Source organism: Citrus sinensis, chromosome 5 (genome assembly GCF_022201045.2).
Source record: "Citrus sinensis cultivar Valencia sweet orange chromosome 5, DVS_A1.0, whole genome shotgun sequence".
Lineage (NCBI taxonomy): Eukaryota > Viridiplantae > Streptophyta > Magnoliopsida > Sapindales > Rutaceae > Citrus > Citrus sinensis.
The window spans coordinates 23,670,275-23,687,005 of record NC_068560.1 but is presented as its reverse complement, the minus strand read 5'-3'; the positions used below and the strand labels follow the sequence as shown (position 1 = coordinate 23,687,005).

The window sequence follows — 16,731 nt, the reverse complement described above, 5'->3', positions numbered from 1 at the left end:
AATTCACTGGTTCCAGCTGAACAATTTTACTATCACAACCTTCAAGATTGCCACTCGTACGACTTCTCCTAGTTCCCATCGTGGACGGCTCCGTAATCACCACTTTTCGACAGGCGCAACAACCCTGGTAAAGGATTAGACTGTGTTTGGTTTCGAAGCTTCGCCATTTCAATTAAAAAGCGAAAAAAGTTGTTCAAATATACAAGTACAAAGTTTTTAAAAGCATTGGTTACAGAGTAAAATATATATATAACAAATTTATATTATATTGATGTATGTAATATAATATTAGTCAAATTTTGAAAATCTTAATTTACTTATAATCTTTTCTAATTTGGTATGCACAAAACGATTTTTATTATAAAACCAACATTTAATTTGCAATTGTGAACCATGGATCTCAATCAATTATTATATATAAATTTTTTACTACGATTCGTCACATGTTTTCTGAAAACTTATCAAAACAATCTTTACAACTATCTCTCGCGTAAATCAAAACAAAGGAGAAAACAAATTTCGAGAAAAACTTATCACATGTTTTCTGAAAACTTTCACTTATAGTTTCTAATAAATTAGTTTAAGGATGGCACATTGTTTCATTATCACAGGCATTTTGTGCACATTGTTTCATGAAAATATTGCATGACCCAGGCGTGTATTATTTTTATTATTTTTTAATTTTATTAAGGCCAATCATTTTATACCATATAATTAAGTTTATATAAAATATTTTCTTCAAAAGAATTGTGAATCTATCATCATCACTTACATCCTTGGACTTCTCTCTAACTATAGTCATTAGTCCAATGTTACTCAAGTACTCGACTTACTCTATATTAACTTCTTTCGCTTAATCCATCTTTTTTTATTTTGTCAGTTAATTACCGGAAATTTCATTTCTTTACAAGTCCGTTATTATGCATGATTTACTTTTAAATTAAAAGAAGAGAAATATTATAGCATATATAGTAGGGGATCTATCAAGAATAACTTGAAAATCTGTGGTAAATACTTATGACCATTTACAAAGGAAAATTTCAATTCTCTATTGTAGACTTGAACTCAGGTGTTTGGCCATCCAGCCAATGCCTTGGGTGACACAAGAAAAGAGAGTTTAAAATTCATATTGCCGCATGGTAAACCACTTTTTATTGTTTTCCCCACACATTTTCGTACTCATATTGAAGATTTTTATATGTGTATTTTAAGTGGATCCATCATATTTAGATGTGGCACTTTGGATTTGGATTCTTTTATTTCAATATGGGTTCTTCACTTCTGTTTCCTGCAACTTCAGTTACTGGTGTTTGTTGGTCTCGGGTTCAGGTGAAGGTTCCAAGATTCTGTGTACGGGCTTCTTTGGACACTAACGTTTCTGATATGAGTGTTAATGGTAAATTTCTCTTCTTTTTGTTTGATTTGATTTGATTTGTTTGTTTACCAAGTATTGATCTTTTGGGTTTTCTGGTTTCTGGTGGGATTTTGATTTATGTTGCTTGGTGGGATTTTTATGTGTTTATTGCTGGGAGCTCTTTTTGTTCTGTAGTGTTTGCTAGTTATGAATTTTTGAGGCTATTGATGGAGAATTTGGGATTTTACTTGAATAATTTTTAATTGAATTTGTGGCAGAATGGTTCATGGATTGTACTTATAGATCAAGATAACGTTTAAAATCTGACTTTGGAGTGTTATTGAGTGGCTTGCGTGCTCTCTAGTGGAAACTTTCTTAAAGGAATTCAAGAACAGACCAAGTATTTTGTATTGAAATTTATTGGGAAATGAAATGCTTATGCAATTGTGCTTTGTATTTTTTTCGGGAGACATTTGATGTTTAGTACTTTCAAACATGTATGTTTTTCCAATATCGCTGTGGATAATTGAATGGTATACTTGGCAGCTCCCAAGTGTTTGTTTCCACCAGAACCGGAACATTATAGAGGACCAAAGCTGAAAGTGGCTATTATTGGAGCTGGGCTTGCAGGCATGTCAACAGCAGGGGAATTGTTAGATCAAGGCCATGAGGTTTTGCTCATTTAGATTTCAATCTTTTGAATGTTTCATTGGCCTCTCAAGTATTTTCTTTTCCCCTAAAATGTCTCACTTTTACCATTCATCCTCTTGCCTAAACTCAAAATTTGAAGTTACTCAATTTTTTCGAAGTAAATAGCAGAAGCTTTTATCAGCAGTTCAGAAAAATGAATAGCAGTTATCATTTTCTTTAGAGCAGGCATTATTTCAATTCACAAAGTTTATTTTATTTTGAATTAGTATGTGTTTCACTGATTTTGTTGATGGTGAAAGAAATTAGAAGATTTTTTCTTTTTTCCCTTTTTCTTCCAGGTGGATATAGATGAATCAAGGTCTTTCATTGGTGTAAAGTGGGTTCATTTATCGATAAACATGGAAACCATACTGAAATCGGCCTGCACATTTTCTTTGGATGCTACAATAATATGTTCCGATTGATGAAATAGGTAAAGCTTGCTTAGTTGTGGATATGTGTGTTTGAATGATTATAAAAGCAGACTAGCCAATTCGAGATTCTTGAAACAAGAACTATAATTCCTCTTGACCATGCCATCTATAGTGATGATAACTGGTTATAGTTTACTCGTTGTAAGGAAATATGAATATGTTCTTCAAATATAATGATGGATCAGAATCATAGCTCCTCTTTAAATTGACCCTGTGTTTATAATCTGATAGTTTTTCATGGATGTCTACGGGTCGATGCGAACAAAAATTCACTCATGAAGGATCATACTCATACATTTGTGAATAAGCGTGGTGAAATTGGTGGTATGGTTATTTCTTGATCACTTAAGACTACTGATAGTTATGTTTGGTGGTTGGACACTCTGAAATTGGTTTATGGATTGTCTAGTCCAATAATATCTCTGATACAGTTTGTGATTTTGATTTTTAACTCCAGAACTTGATTTCCGGTTTCCAGTCGGAGCTCCCTTACATGGGATTCGCACATTTTTGTCTACAAATTAGCTTAAGGTGGTGCATATGGATTTATGTTCCATTTTGATTATGTCGATGTAATCTTTTGCACTCTGATTAGTTAGCAGTATGATAAGACAGTATTTCTTCTTTCATGTTGAAGCTTCTTGCCTCTTTTGGATTCTTTTTTGATGTACTTTGCCTCATGTATTGCTCAAGTGCAGACTTATGATAAAGCAAGAAATGCTCTTGCTCTTGCTCTAGTCCTGTTGTAAAGGCACTCGTTGATCCTGATGGAGCCTTGAAGGACATACGAGATTTGGATAGTGTAAGAATGACATCTTATTTTCTAGTTTGTTTTAATATCAATCCTTGCTCCTACAAATTGTTATCTTACCTAAAACTTCATTTCTTCTTACAGATAAGCTTCTCTGATTGGTTTTTGTCCAAAGGTGGGACACGGACGAGTATTCAGAGAATGTGGGATCCTGTTGCTTATGCCCTTGGGTTTATTGACTGTGATAACATCAGTGCTTGGTGTATGCTCACTATATTCACACTGTTTGCAACTAAGACTGAGGCTTCCCTATTGCGGATGCTCAAGGGTTCTCCAGACGTTTATTTGAGTGGGCCCATACGAAAACATATCACAGATAAAGGGGGCAGGTAAATTTCTATTTACAGGTTCACATCATTGCAGTGATTTGTTAATCTTGTTTGTTTTCTCCTACTGATTTTCCTAACCTTGGGGTCTGTTTTTGCTAGAACAGGTTCCATCTTAGGTGGGGATGCAGAGAGATACTTTATGATAAATCTGCTAATGGAGAAACATATGTCAAAGGACTTGCCATGTCTAAGGTAATTGTTTCTCACATGGTTCTAATTAGGCGGCAAAAGCTAGTTTAGTTATTTATTTTTTTACTCGTCTATTGATATTCCCTCTGATGGAGGTAATGCAATGACCAGACATTTGTAAATCAGTTGTTTATATCATCTGTTAGAAGCAGCTACTTTGTGTTTATTATTTAATGCTTATGGTCTTAGAAGTTCTGGTTCTATTTCAGGCCACTGACAAGAAGGTTGTGCAAGCTGAAGCATATGTTACAGGTTTGTGGTTAAATCCTCCTTATTTATTCCTACTTGTGCTTTTTTGTTCTCCTGAATCATTTAGGTGAATGTTTTACCTTTATTCAACTTCCTATTTAATGGCAGCATGTGATGTCCCTGGAATTAAACGATTACTTCCATCATCGTGGAGGGAAATGAAATTTTTCAACAATATTTATGAGCTAGTTGGAGTGCCTGCTGTGACAGTGCAGCTTAGATACAATGGTTGGGTTACTGAGTTGCAAGACCTAGAACGGTCAAGGTGATGCTCTAATCTTTCGTGAGGTTACAGGAATTCAATCAAAAGAAGCTCTTTAAAGGCCTAAGAAATCAGCTTTCACTTCACTTCCCTTTGCTAATGCATCGAACAAATTTCCATTTTTTAACGGATCCTTGTTTTGAACATGTAGGCAATTGAGGCAAGCTCTGGGGTTAGATGATCTTTTGTATACTCCACATGCTGATTTCTCTTGCTTTGCAGATCTGGCACTCACTTCACCAGAAGACTACTACAGAGAAGGGCAAGGTTCACTGCTCCAGTAAGAAAAATTTCTTATTTTCGCCATTATTAGTTTCATTTTGTGTCATGGAATCTGATTGACTTCCTTTTGCCAAGTGTCTTTGTATTCTGTGTTGCTTACTATAACTGTATTATCTTTCAGATGCGTTTTAACGCCTGGCGATCCTTACATGCCCTTACCAAATGATGAAATCATTAGGAGAGTGGCAAAGCAGGTTGGTAGTGTTCAGTGACACCTTCAATTCATATAATACATATTAGGTTACGCTTTTTCATTTTTCTTATCCTAGATGTATGTCTCACATTTTTTAGTGACTTTGAGCCCTGCAAAAGGTCATGCAACTTTCTGGATGATATACATCTGTTCATATTATCCATTCACGGTTCCTTTTATCAGGTTTTAGCTCTATTTCCATCGTCCCAAGGTTTAGAAGTTATTTGGTCATCTGTTGTCAAAATCGGGCAGTCTTTGTACCATGAGGGACCTGGTAAAGACCCCTTCAGACCTGATCAAAAGACACCAGTGAAGAACTTGTTCCTTGCTGGCTCATATACAAAACAGGTCACTGTTTATAATTGTTTCATTCCAAATATGTCACGATCAATAGAAAAAAAGAGATATGTGTCCTAAATGGTTTCACTCTCACAGGATTACATAGATATCATGGAAGGAGCAAGTTTGTCTGGTAGACAAGCCTCAGCGTACATATGCAATGCCAGGGAAGAATTAGTAGCACTGAGGAAGCAGCTTGCTGCCTTTGAATCTCAAGAACAAATGGAAGTTCCAACTACTACTAATGATGACCTAAGTCTTGTCTGATCACAATCTGTTTGAGGCGTTGCGGCAGGAGTAAGGTTTTTCCACATCTAAACGCCCTTCACTTTTACAAGATTACATGGATAGTATGGGATGAGCAATCTGCTGCCTTAATTTGAATCTCAAGAACAAATGGAAAATCCAGCTTTTACTGATGAACTTAGTAAATTGTTGGGATGGTGGGGCTGGAGTAATGCTTTCCAATATCCATGTAATTCCAATGAGATAATCAATTTTCATAAAATTCATTATTAAGTTAATGGACTGGAGGCCTAACCAACTATGTATGGCTATTTCATGATATGTACATCTGCTGCATGAGAAAGTGAGAAAGAGAAAGACAGAAACAATACCCTAGGAGTTTAAGCTACAAATGGGTATCTCCCACACGCTTCACAGCTTTGTAATGACTGTTCCCTTTGTCTGTCTCTGTATTTTTCCCAATTCATACAAAACAAAAAGAAACCCAATACCCTAACTCCCATGGCTTATGTAAATGAGTATGGCTTCTAACACCCCTAAATATCCTTATGACACTCTTTTTTAATTATATTCCTTAAAATACCCCTAGTTTAATTTATAAAATATTAATTCATAAATTAAAAATTAATCATTTTCTGATTAAATCTTTTCTCGGAAAGAGTATTTTTTCAAGTTTTTATTTATAAAACATACAAATCTTAAGATTTTAAACTATTTTCTTCATATTAAATAATTTTTTTCTCCATGATTCTTAATTCTTAAAAGTTTCTCAAAAAGTATTTTCAATTAAATTTTAAAATATAAATATAAATATAAATTACGAAACATGATGGGTGTGAAAAGAATTGTTAAAGGAATAGCTTATTTAAGTGTTTAATTGAATTTTCATTCGAATAAAAAAATAAATTAATTTATCTTCAATTGTTTAAATATTTTCAATTAAAAGAAAATTTATAAGGAATTTACTCATAGAGATAGTAGTTTTAGAAATTGGGGCCAGCATCATTATTGTGAGGACAATCTCAGAAATCAAAGGGGTAAGAAATATTTTGCCCTTACCAGAAAGGGTTACAAGCTACTAAGACTATATATGATAAATATGTTTGAAATGGGAAGTAATGAAAAGTAATGAAATAATGAAATTGAAAATACTAGTGAACAGTAATGAAATTGATTCCTCGGCTTTCACTCTTGTTTATGTGCTTGGGCTATTGTTATGTTAAAAATATGTGTTTTGTTTACACAGCGGGTTTTGGAGAAGCATCTCTAGAGATTAAGGCAGCCAAATATCCCAACTTAACGGCATAATTTATTTTCTTTGTTTTACTTTTATCGATCATCCTTTACTCCTTTTATTCAAGTAATTAATTCTTAAGATTTGGCTTATAAGTACTGTGAAAATAATCTATGTAATTGTAACATTACCTAAGAACCCGCCTAAAATTATGTAGATTAATCAATATATTACTCTAGTTTTGTTAAATATAAGCACAAATATTGCTAATATTTTTGATATATTCAATCTTTAATCTCATTGAAGAGTCTAACTGGAGTCGTCAACCGAAGAAAGAGACTAAAAGTCAGTGAGCTATGCCCTTTCGGAGGGGAACACTACACTACTTGTGAGTATACTTTTTATATACTAAAAGGAGAATTTGTTGTCACGTAACCCTAATCGCTATGCACAAAAATATTAATAAATTTGAAGAAATATGTATGGGCGATAGTCAGCCCATCAAGGTAAAGTTAGCTAGTCAATTTTTAAGTAAAAAATTGTAGTCTCAATTTGGAGTAGATTAAGAATCAATTCATTATATTAAGTTATTTACAAGTTTTGTCTTCGAGGATCTTGCTTCTATAGATTAAATAATATTAAGTTATTAAGAATAAATTGATTATATTAAGTTATTAAGAATAAATTGATTATATTAAGTTATTTAATGGGCCAAAGTTTTGTTTTAATTAAATTTTACTTAAAAATACATCTAAACTCACATGTGACTCTTTGTCATTTTTTTTTGGGTAGATTCTTTCCCTTTCACATACGTCCCGGCCATAATAGAACAACAAAAAATGTTGCAGCCCCAAAGAGACAATAGAACAACAACTAAAAACTCAGAAAAATAGCTAAACAGCAGTAAAATTGTAGCAATAAAATTTTATGCCCGGTAATAGCAGTTTATAAGTAGCAATACTAATTTAGTTCATTGAATTGTAAGTGAGAGTGAAAACAACAATTATAGAACCAAAAAAAAAAAAAAAACAAACAACAAAGAAATGAAAATTTTGAAATTAAGATGCAAACCTTGTTGTCAATCACTTTTCTCCAATTTGTGCTCCTTTTCTTTTTTTTAATAATTTGCTAGAAATCGGTGTCAAAATATAAAGAATTAAGAGGAAAATAAATTGTAAGAAAAAAATTAACAAGAGTCACACATGAGTTTTGATGTCTATTTAGGTAAAAATTAATTAAAACAAAATTTTAGCCATTCAATTTCATTAATGACACATGTCAATAGATTCTTAAGGTTATGTTTGGGAGGTAGGATTTATTGTAGGATTGGACTTATTATTGGGATAAAATATTAATACCATGTTTGGCATGCTCACTTGGATTGGATTAATGGACTAAATTCAAATTTTAATCCTAAATTCATGGGATTGCTAATCCTAATTTTTATGTGGGTTTAGTTGGGACTAGATAATGAGAAAAAAAATATTTGTGTATTTATAATATCTTCCATAATTTATTACACAATTTTATTTATAACTTAAAAATTATTTATTTATTTATTGTTTTTAATTAAGTAATTTCTTTTTTATTCATGATTTACTTAAAATTTATTAATTAATTTATTATTTGAATAGTTTTATTTATTTTATTTAATGAAATGATATCTCTCATTACTCTTTGAAATAACCTATAATTTAAATAGTTCATATTTCTTTATTATAATTATGACTACCCAATAACTAAATGAATACACACACACACACACACCCCTTATTAGTGCTGTTTTTAATTAATTATAATATTTATTGTTAAATATCTATAAATAGTTGATATTTAAATTCAAATATTAATGTAAATACTATTTAATTTCATGTAAATTTAATTTAACATAATCTAATACAATATCATACCAAACATAAGTCAGCACTATATATAATCTAATCCAATCTAATACTTTACTCTTTACACTTTTAAGATAACTTTGTATAATACCAGCACTACAAAAACATATATATTAGTTTTTTGAAATTATGTCTATCTTTTTTATCATTGTCCATATATTATATTTGACATAATTTATTAATTAATTATCATGTATTTACTTTTTATATCACTTGCACTAAAGATAATTAAGTCAAAATAATATTTTTTACAATTTAACCTTTATTAAGCTATAACCTCTTTATAAAAATAAAGTTAATTGGTTCTAATATCATGATTATAGAAAAGTTTAACCATATTATTTTATCAAAAGAATGTGGCGTAACAGCGAGAAAATGACCATAAAATTATATGATATTCCAATGTTAAGTGAAAAATTAACGATATATTCTTATTTTATCGTCATTTCGTGACCATTGGAGTTTTGCACCACTTTTTCCATCATCGTTGCATGACACGCGTCCTTCAAATAATGCAAGTAGTAGTAATAACGCTTGTCAACCTGGGGCCTGCAGATGTATGACCAAACGAAGAAAAAACAAAAGCAAATTTCTCTCGTTTTCCCGCCTTCCCGCCTCTCAATCAATCAAATGCTTTCGTTTTGCAAGTGCGTGGTGAGTTTCAGCTTCAGAGTGAAGAGGCTTTGTGGCGGAGCGAGAGAAATGGACACTTCAGACAAGAAACAGATCACTGTCGCTTCCGTTTCCAAGTTTGAGGTCAATCTCAGCTTATGGGGTTGTAGTTTGGATTTGAGCATTTTTTTCCTGATTTTGCATCTGGGCACTTGTTATTTTTCATTTTTGTTGCTTTTTTGAAAATTGGGTTCTGAGGTACCAGTGCTTTGTGTGACAAATAGCTTTCGTAAATTGCTCCAATTCTGTTTAGCGTTAGGGTTTTGTAGTGTTGATTGGGTAGAATATTTTGGAATATGATGATTTCAGCTCATGGATTTGTTCCTCTGTACATATGTTGTGTACAGCAAAGAAAGGCCCTAATAATATGATTTGTTTATAGCATGCTATGCAACGTTAATTTCTTCAGAAAGACAACAATTCGTTGGACTTGGAAATTTGCATGTGTATGAAAATTCAATCTCTGAGAATTCACTGGTGGCACTTGTTAAATCATCCTTAAACCCATGTCACAACCCCCTTAAATTGTGCATGCGGTGATTTGAGATGGGTTATTTTGCGTTTCTTTTATCTGCTTGGTTAATGGTCTTATTTTCTCTTAATGATTTGTTGAGCTCTGCTGTTTGTACTTCAGTTTGCTTGTCGTGATCATTTGCCACTGACTAGGTTTTTAAGACTCTATGTTATATTAAAAATGATGCTTGTCAACGTGCAGGATTCTCCAGTCTTTAATTATATCAGCAGTCTTTCACCCATTGAACAAATCAAGTCCATACGCAATGATCGCTCATTCAACTCAGTGAATTTTACTTCGCCTTCTTCTTTATTTGCTTCACCAAAGATCGGTTACCGTCGGGAGTCTAGATTTTCACGTTGCAGGTAAAACTAATTACCCATTCTTGCTTTACTGTACTCAGTTGAAAAGTGCGTCATTCTTTAATAACAATTTGTGTCCTCTATCGTATGTTGTCTTTATCATTAGTACTCAATCCCCAGATATATTGAAGCCTGAGCTCCCTTTACATGGAAAAGAAAACAAGAAAAGCAAAGGGAATTCAGAAGCTGTTCAACTGTCTGATGATTGCACTGGAAAACTGGATTGCGTTACTCCGGGGAGTTCAGCGAGAGAGGTTATCTCTAAACTGCTTGATGAAACATTAGAATTAGCTATTGAATTACCAATAACAGTTAAGGCCACAACTACGATGCACCTGCTCTATTCATAGACCGTGTGGAATTAAATGTATGCAAAAAAACAATAACCACATAATTTCAATAAATGTACAATCAACAGTGGACATTGAATACGAAAATTGAGGGGAACCAGGAGAGGCAAGAGGTGGTGGCCCAGTTGATGTTGCAGTGAATTATGGAGAAACGTAAAAATATGTGACAACACAACATCGTCGTCTTTCCTCAAACCTTGTACAAAGATAAGGATATCTTTTAAATAAATAAATACAATTGCTTGATAATAAATTAATTAATCACCCCATTAAGATATTACTTATCAATCCCTCTCTTTAAAATTTAGTTGGTTGCTTTGGACACTCCATCCATTATCGTTAGTGACAAAGCCACCAGCATTTTGTGCTCTTCACGTGGAGTAATGTTGTGCATTAATGAAAAGGGCAAAACAAGAAAAAAACAAAAATGCACTTGGCCAACCTCTCCGAAACAGTTCCCTGATGTTGACAAATCTTTGTTAGATTCTTAAACTCAAAGATACCGCATTATTTTTAGTTTCTTAGTTAAATTTTGTTGATGTTGACAAATCTTTGTTGATATGAAAGAAAAACACTTTGTTATTGAAGCAAAAGAGAGCTCTGCTCGGTTGAGCTGAATTGAGTTCCAATTGAATTTCTTTGATTTCAGCTCAGGATTTGCAATATGGGTTCTTCAGTTCTGTTTCCTGCAACTTCAGTTACTGGCGTTACATGGTCTCGGGTTCAAGTGAAGGATCCAAGATTCCGTGTACGGGCTTCTTTGGACACTAATGTTTCTGATATGAGCGTTAATGGTAAATTTCTCTTCTTTTTGTTTTATTTGATTGGCTTGTTTGCCAAGCATTGATCTTTTGGCTTTTCTGGTTTCTGGGTATTTTGTTTTATGTTGCTTGGTGGATTTTTATGCGTTTATTGCTGGAAGCTCTTTTTGGTTTGTAGTGTTTGCCAATTATGAATTTTTGAGGGAATTGATGGAGAAGTGGCGATGCACTTGAACAATTTTGGATTGAATTTGTGGCAGAATTGTTTATGGATTGGAGTTAAAGATAAAGATAACTTTTAAAATCTGGCTTTGGAGTGTTATTGAGTGGCTTCCGTAGCCTCTAGTGGAAATTTTATTAAAGGAATTGAGGAACAGACCGAGTATTTTGTATTCTTAAAATTTATTGGGAATTGAAATGCTTGCACAATTCTGCTTCGTGTCTCTCTTTGGATACATTTCATGTTTAGGAATTTAGTACCTTTAAACACATATATATTTCCATTATCGCTGTGGATAATTGGATGGTATACTTGGCAGCTCCCAAGGGTTTGTTTCTACCAGAACCGGAACATTATAGAGGACCAAAGCTGAAAGTGGCTATTATTGGAGCTGGGCTTGCAAGCATGTCAACAGCAGTGGATTTGTTGGATCAAGGCCACGGGGTTTTGCTTATTTAGATTTCAATCTTCTGAATGCTTTCATTGGCCTCTGAAGTACATTTTTCCCTAAAATGTTTCACTTTTGCCATTCATCCTCTTGCCTAAACTCAAAATTTCAAGTAAATTGGCTTCTAGCCTCTATTTTTTCAAAGTAAATAGCAGAAGCTTTTATCAGCATTTCGGAAAAAATATCAGCAGTCATAATTTTTCTTAGGAATTGGCATTATTTCAATTCACAAACTTTATGTCATTTTGAATTAGTATGTGTTTTACTGATTTTGTTGATGGTGAAAGAATTTAGAAGAATTTTTATTCCTTTTTTTTTTACCTTCTATTGGTTTATGGATTGTCTAATTCAATAATAACTCTGATTTGGTTCATGATTTTGATTTTCAACTCCAGAACTTGATTTCGGGTTTCTGATTGGAGCTACGTTACATGGGATTCACGCATTTTTGGACCCGTTTGGGGCAGCTGCGCTGCAACCGCGCAGCTGCCCCAAATGGGTCGTTTGTCTACAAATCAGCGTAAGGTAGTGCATATGGATTTATGCTAGATTTTGATTTTGTTGATGTTATCTTTTGCACTGTGATTGCAAAGCAGTATGATGAGGCAGTACTCCTTTTTTCATGTTGAAGCTTCTTGCCTCTTTTGGATTCTCTTTTAAGTACTTTGCCTCGTAAATTGCTCAAGTGCAGACTTATGATAAAGCAAGAAATGCTCTTGCTCTTGCTCTGAGTGCTGTTGTAAAGGCACTTGTTGATCCTGATGGAGCCTTGAAGGACATATGAGATTTGGATAGTGTAAGAATGACATCATATTTTCTTGTTTGTTGAATTTCAATCCCTGTTCCTACAGATTGTTATTTTACCTAAAACTTCATTTCTTCTTACAGATAAGCTTCTCTGATTGGTTTTTGTCCAAGGGTTCCAAAGAATGTGGGATCCTGTTGCGTATGCCCTTGGGTTTATTGATTGTGATAACATCAGTGCTCGTTGTATGCTTACTATATTTGCACTGTTTGCGACTAAGACCGAGGCTTCCCTATTGCTGATGCTCAAGGGTTCTCCGGATGTTTATTTGAGTGGGCCCATAAGAAAATATATCACAGATAAAGGGGGCAGATACGTTTGTATTTACGGGTTCACACCATTGTAGTGATTTGTTAATCTTCTTTGTTTTCTCCTATGATGAACTGATTTTCCCAACCTTGGGATCTGTTCTTGTGAGAACAGGTTCCATCTTAGGTGGGGATGCAGAGAGATACTTTATGATAAATCTGCTAACAGGAAAAAATTTGTCAAAGCACTTGCTACGTCTAAGGTAAATTGTTTCACATGTGGCTCTAATTATTTTTTTATGCATCTATTAATATTCCCTCTGATGGAGGCATAGAGCTAATGCAATGATCTGATATTTGTAAATTTATTGTTTATATCATCTGTTAGAAGCAGCTTCTTTGAGTTTATTCTTTAATGCTTACTGTCTTTCAATTTCTCATTCTATTTCAGGCCACTGACAAGAAGGTTGTGCAAGCTGATGCATATGTTGCTGGTTCATGGTTAAATCTTCGTTATTTATTTCTACTTCTACATTTTTTTTTTTAACTCCTCAATCATTTAGTTGAACGATTTTTCTTTATTCAACTTCTTATTTAATGGCCGCATGTGATGTCCCTGGAATTAAAAGATTGCTTCCATCATCGTGGAGGGAAATGAAATTTTTCAACAATATTTATGAGCTAGTTGGAGTTCCTGTTGTCACAGTGCAGCTTAGATACAATGGTTGGGTTACTGAGTTGCAAGACCTAGAACGGTCAAGGTGATGCTCTAATCTTTTGTGAGGTTACCGGAATTCAAACACATGATGCTCTGTGAAGGCCTAAGAAATCAGCTTTCACTTCACTTCCCTTTACTAATGCATTGAAGAAATTTCCATTTTTTAACAGATCCTTGTTTTGAACATGTAGACAATTGAGGCAAGCTGTGGGGTTAGATAACCTTTAATATACTCCAGATGCAGATTTATCTTGCTTTGCAGATCTAGCACTCACTTCACCAGAAGACTACTACAGAGAAGGGCAAGGTTCATTGCTCCAGTAAGAAAAATTTCTTATCCTCGTCATTATTAGTTATTTTTTGTGCATGGAATCTGATTGACTTCCTTTTGCTAAGTGTCTTTGTATTCCGTGTTGCTTACTATAGCCAGATTATATTTCAGATTCGTTTTGACGCCTGGAGATCCTTATATGCCCTTACCAAATGATGAAATCATAAGGAGAGTGGCAAAGCAGGTTGGTAGCGTTCAGTGACAACTTCAATTCATATAATATGTATTAGGTTATGCTTTTTTGCTTTTCTTATCCTAGATGTTTATCTCAAATTTTTTAGTGACCTGAGTACCACAAAAGGTCATGCAACTTTCTGGATAATATACATGAGTCCATACTATCCATTCACTGTTCCCTTTTTAGGTTTTAGCTCTATTTCCATCATCCCAAGGTTTAGAAGTTATTTGGTCATCTTTCGTCAAAATCGGGCAATCTTTGTGCGGCGAGGGACCTGGTAAAGACCCCTTCAGACGCGATCAAAAGACACCGGTGAAGAACTTCTTCCTCGCCGGCTCATATACAAAACAGGTAACTGTATATAATTGTTTCATTCTAAATATTGGAAAGAAAGAGATACATCTTCTAAATGGTTTCACTCTCACTAAATTACATAGATAGTATGGAAGGAGCAACTTTGTCTGGTAGACAAGCCTCAGGCTACATATGCAATGCCGGGGAAGAATTAGTAGCACTGAGGAAGCAGCTTGCTGCCTTTAAATCTCTAGAACAAATGGAAGCTCCAACTACTACTGATGATGAACTAAGTCTTGTCTGATCACAATCTGTTTGATGTGTTGCGGCAGGAGTAAGGTTTTTCCACATCTAAACGCCCTTCACTTTTACATGATTACATAGATAATATAGAATGAGCAACTTGTTGCCTTAATTTGAATCTCAAGAACAAATGGAAAATCCAGCTTTTACTGATGAACTAAGTAAATGGTTGGGATGGTGGGGCTGGAGTAATGTTTTCCAATATCTATGTAATTCCAATGAGATAATCAATTTTCATAAAATTCATTATTAAGTTAATGGACAGGAGGCCTAACCAACTATGTAATGGACAGGAGGCCTAACCAACTATGTATGACTATTTCTCTTATGGGAGTCAACCTACCATGCAGCGCTGTATCTCATACAGCGCATGCATGCAACCGGTACAACCGGTTTTTAACCGGATAATATAATGAAAATTATATTTTTATTTATTTTTAATGTGAAAAAATTATGAAAAAATTTGGAAAAAAAAAATAAAATTGTAATTAAATGAGGAAAATGATTGTAATAATTTTAAATTTAAAAATAGTACAAAAAATATTAAAAAATATAAACATGTCACAAAATGATTACATTCTTACTTATTTTGTCACATTCCAATATTTATAATACATATTTCAAGTTTACTTTTCAAATTCCTATTTTTCGTAGTTATTTATCTAAATTTTGGTACGTTATTGCAACTCGTTTTCCCACTAGTTTTTGGTTCCATACATCCACTCTTTTCATTAACTTCTAACTTTTTAGGTGTATATTTTAAGTTATTTTTATATCTTTGTAATGTATTAAACTTTATCTAGTTTTTGGTAAATTATTCCGATTTATTTTTCTACCACTTTTTTGTTCTATATTCCTACTATTTTTATTGAATTTCAATATTTTGGGTAAATATATCAAGTTTAGTTTTTAGATCCTTACTTCTCATTTGAATTTATTAAATTCTTGGTAAATTATTTCAACTTTTGGGTTAATTTCTTCAACTCTTGTTCCTACCACTTTTTAATTCTATATTCCTACTCTTTTTATTGAATTCCAAAATTTTGTTTGGATATTTCAAGTTCAATTTCTAGATCCCTACTTTCCGTTGGAATTTATCAAATTCTTAGTAAGTTATTTTAACTCATTTTTCCATCAGTTATTAGTTCTATATTTCTAGTTCTTTCATTAAATTTTCAGTTTTCAGGTTGATATTTCAAGTTTATTTTTTAATCTCAATATTCTATTAGACTTTATCTAGTTATTGCTAAGTGATTCCAACTTATTTTTTCACTACTTTTGATTCAATATTCCTACTATTTTTATTGAATTCCAATATTTTGGGTAAATGTATCAAATTTGCTTTTTAAATCCCTACTTTGCGTTTAAATTTATCAAATTATTGTTAAGTTATTTCAATTTTTGGGTTAACTTCTTCCACTCTTATTTTCCCCACTTTTTAGTTTTATATTCCAACTATTTTCATTGAATTTTAACATTTTGCTTGGATATTTTAGGTCATTTTCTAGATCTCGACTACTTGTTAAACATTATCAGATTTTTGTTAAGTTCTTCAAATTTTTAGGTTATGCTCTTCAACTCTTGTTTCCACCATTTTTTGATTCTATATTTCTACTCTTTTTACTGAATTCCAATATTTTTTGTGAATGTTTCGAGTTTATTTTTTGATCCCTACTTGTAGTTGGATTTATTAGATTTTTGGTAATTCTTTCCGAGTTTTAGGTTAAGCTCTTCAACTATTTTTTTCCAGCATTTTTTGGTTTTATATTCCTATTCTTTTCATTGAATTATAATATTTTACATAAATGTTTCAAGTTCATTTTTTAAATCTCTATTTATTGTTGAAGTTTATCAAGTTATTGGTAAGTACTTACAACTTTTGGGTTAAGCTCTTCAATTGTTATTTCCACCATTTTTTGGTATTAAATTTCTATTCTTTTTATTGAATTTCAATATTTTAGGTAAATATATCAAGTTCATTTTTTAGGTCTCTACTTTCCGTTAAAATTTATTA

General features: G+C 32.9%; 2 long non-coding RNA genes and 1 pseudogene across 3 annotated transcripts in view; 1 reads left to right on the top strand and 2 right to left on the bottom strand.

The window, feature by feature from the left end:
- Window positions 1-14,544, bottom strand: part of LOC127902670 (uncharacterized) — a 122,976-nt gene extending 108,432 nt beyond the window's left edge. The window contains exon 1 of one of the 2 annotated variants that reach the window (XR_008055098.1): window positions 14,395-14,544. This is a non-coding gene — a long non-coding RNA (uncharacterized LOC127902670). Of the gene's footprint in view, window positions 1-5,064; window positions 5,123-14,394 lie in introns of those variants that run through there. The other variant, XR_008055099.1, reaches the window with a different exon arrangement.
- On the top strand, window positions 809-14,975 carry LOC102626466 (zeta-carotene desaturase, chloroplastic/chromoplastic-like; annotated as a pseudogene).
- LOC127902671 (uncharacterized) lies at window positions 12,138-12,520 on the bottom strand. The gene is made up of 2 exons (XR_008055100.1): window positions 12,295-12,520; window positions 12,138-12,262 (listed from the first exon to the last, which is right to left on the bottom strand). It is a non-coding gene; the product is annotated as an uncharacterized LOC127902671 (long non-coding RNA).
- Window positions 14,976-16,731: the final 1,756 nt, after the last annotated feature.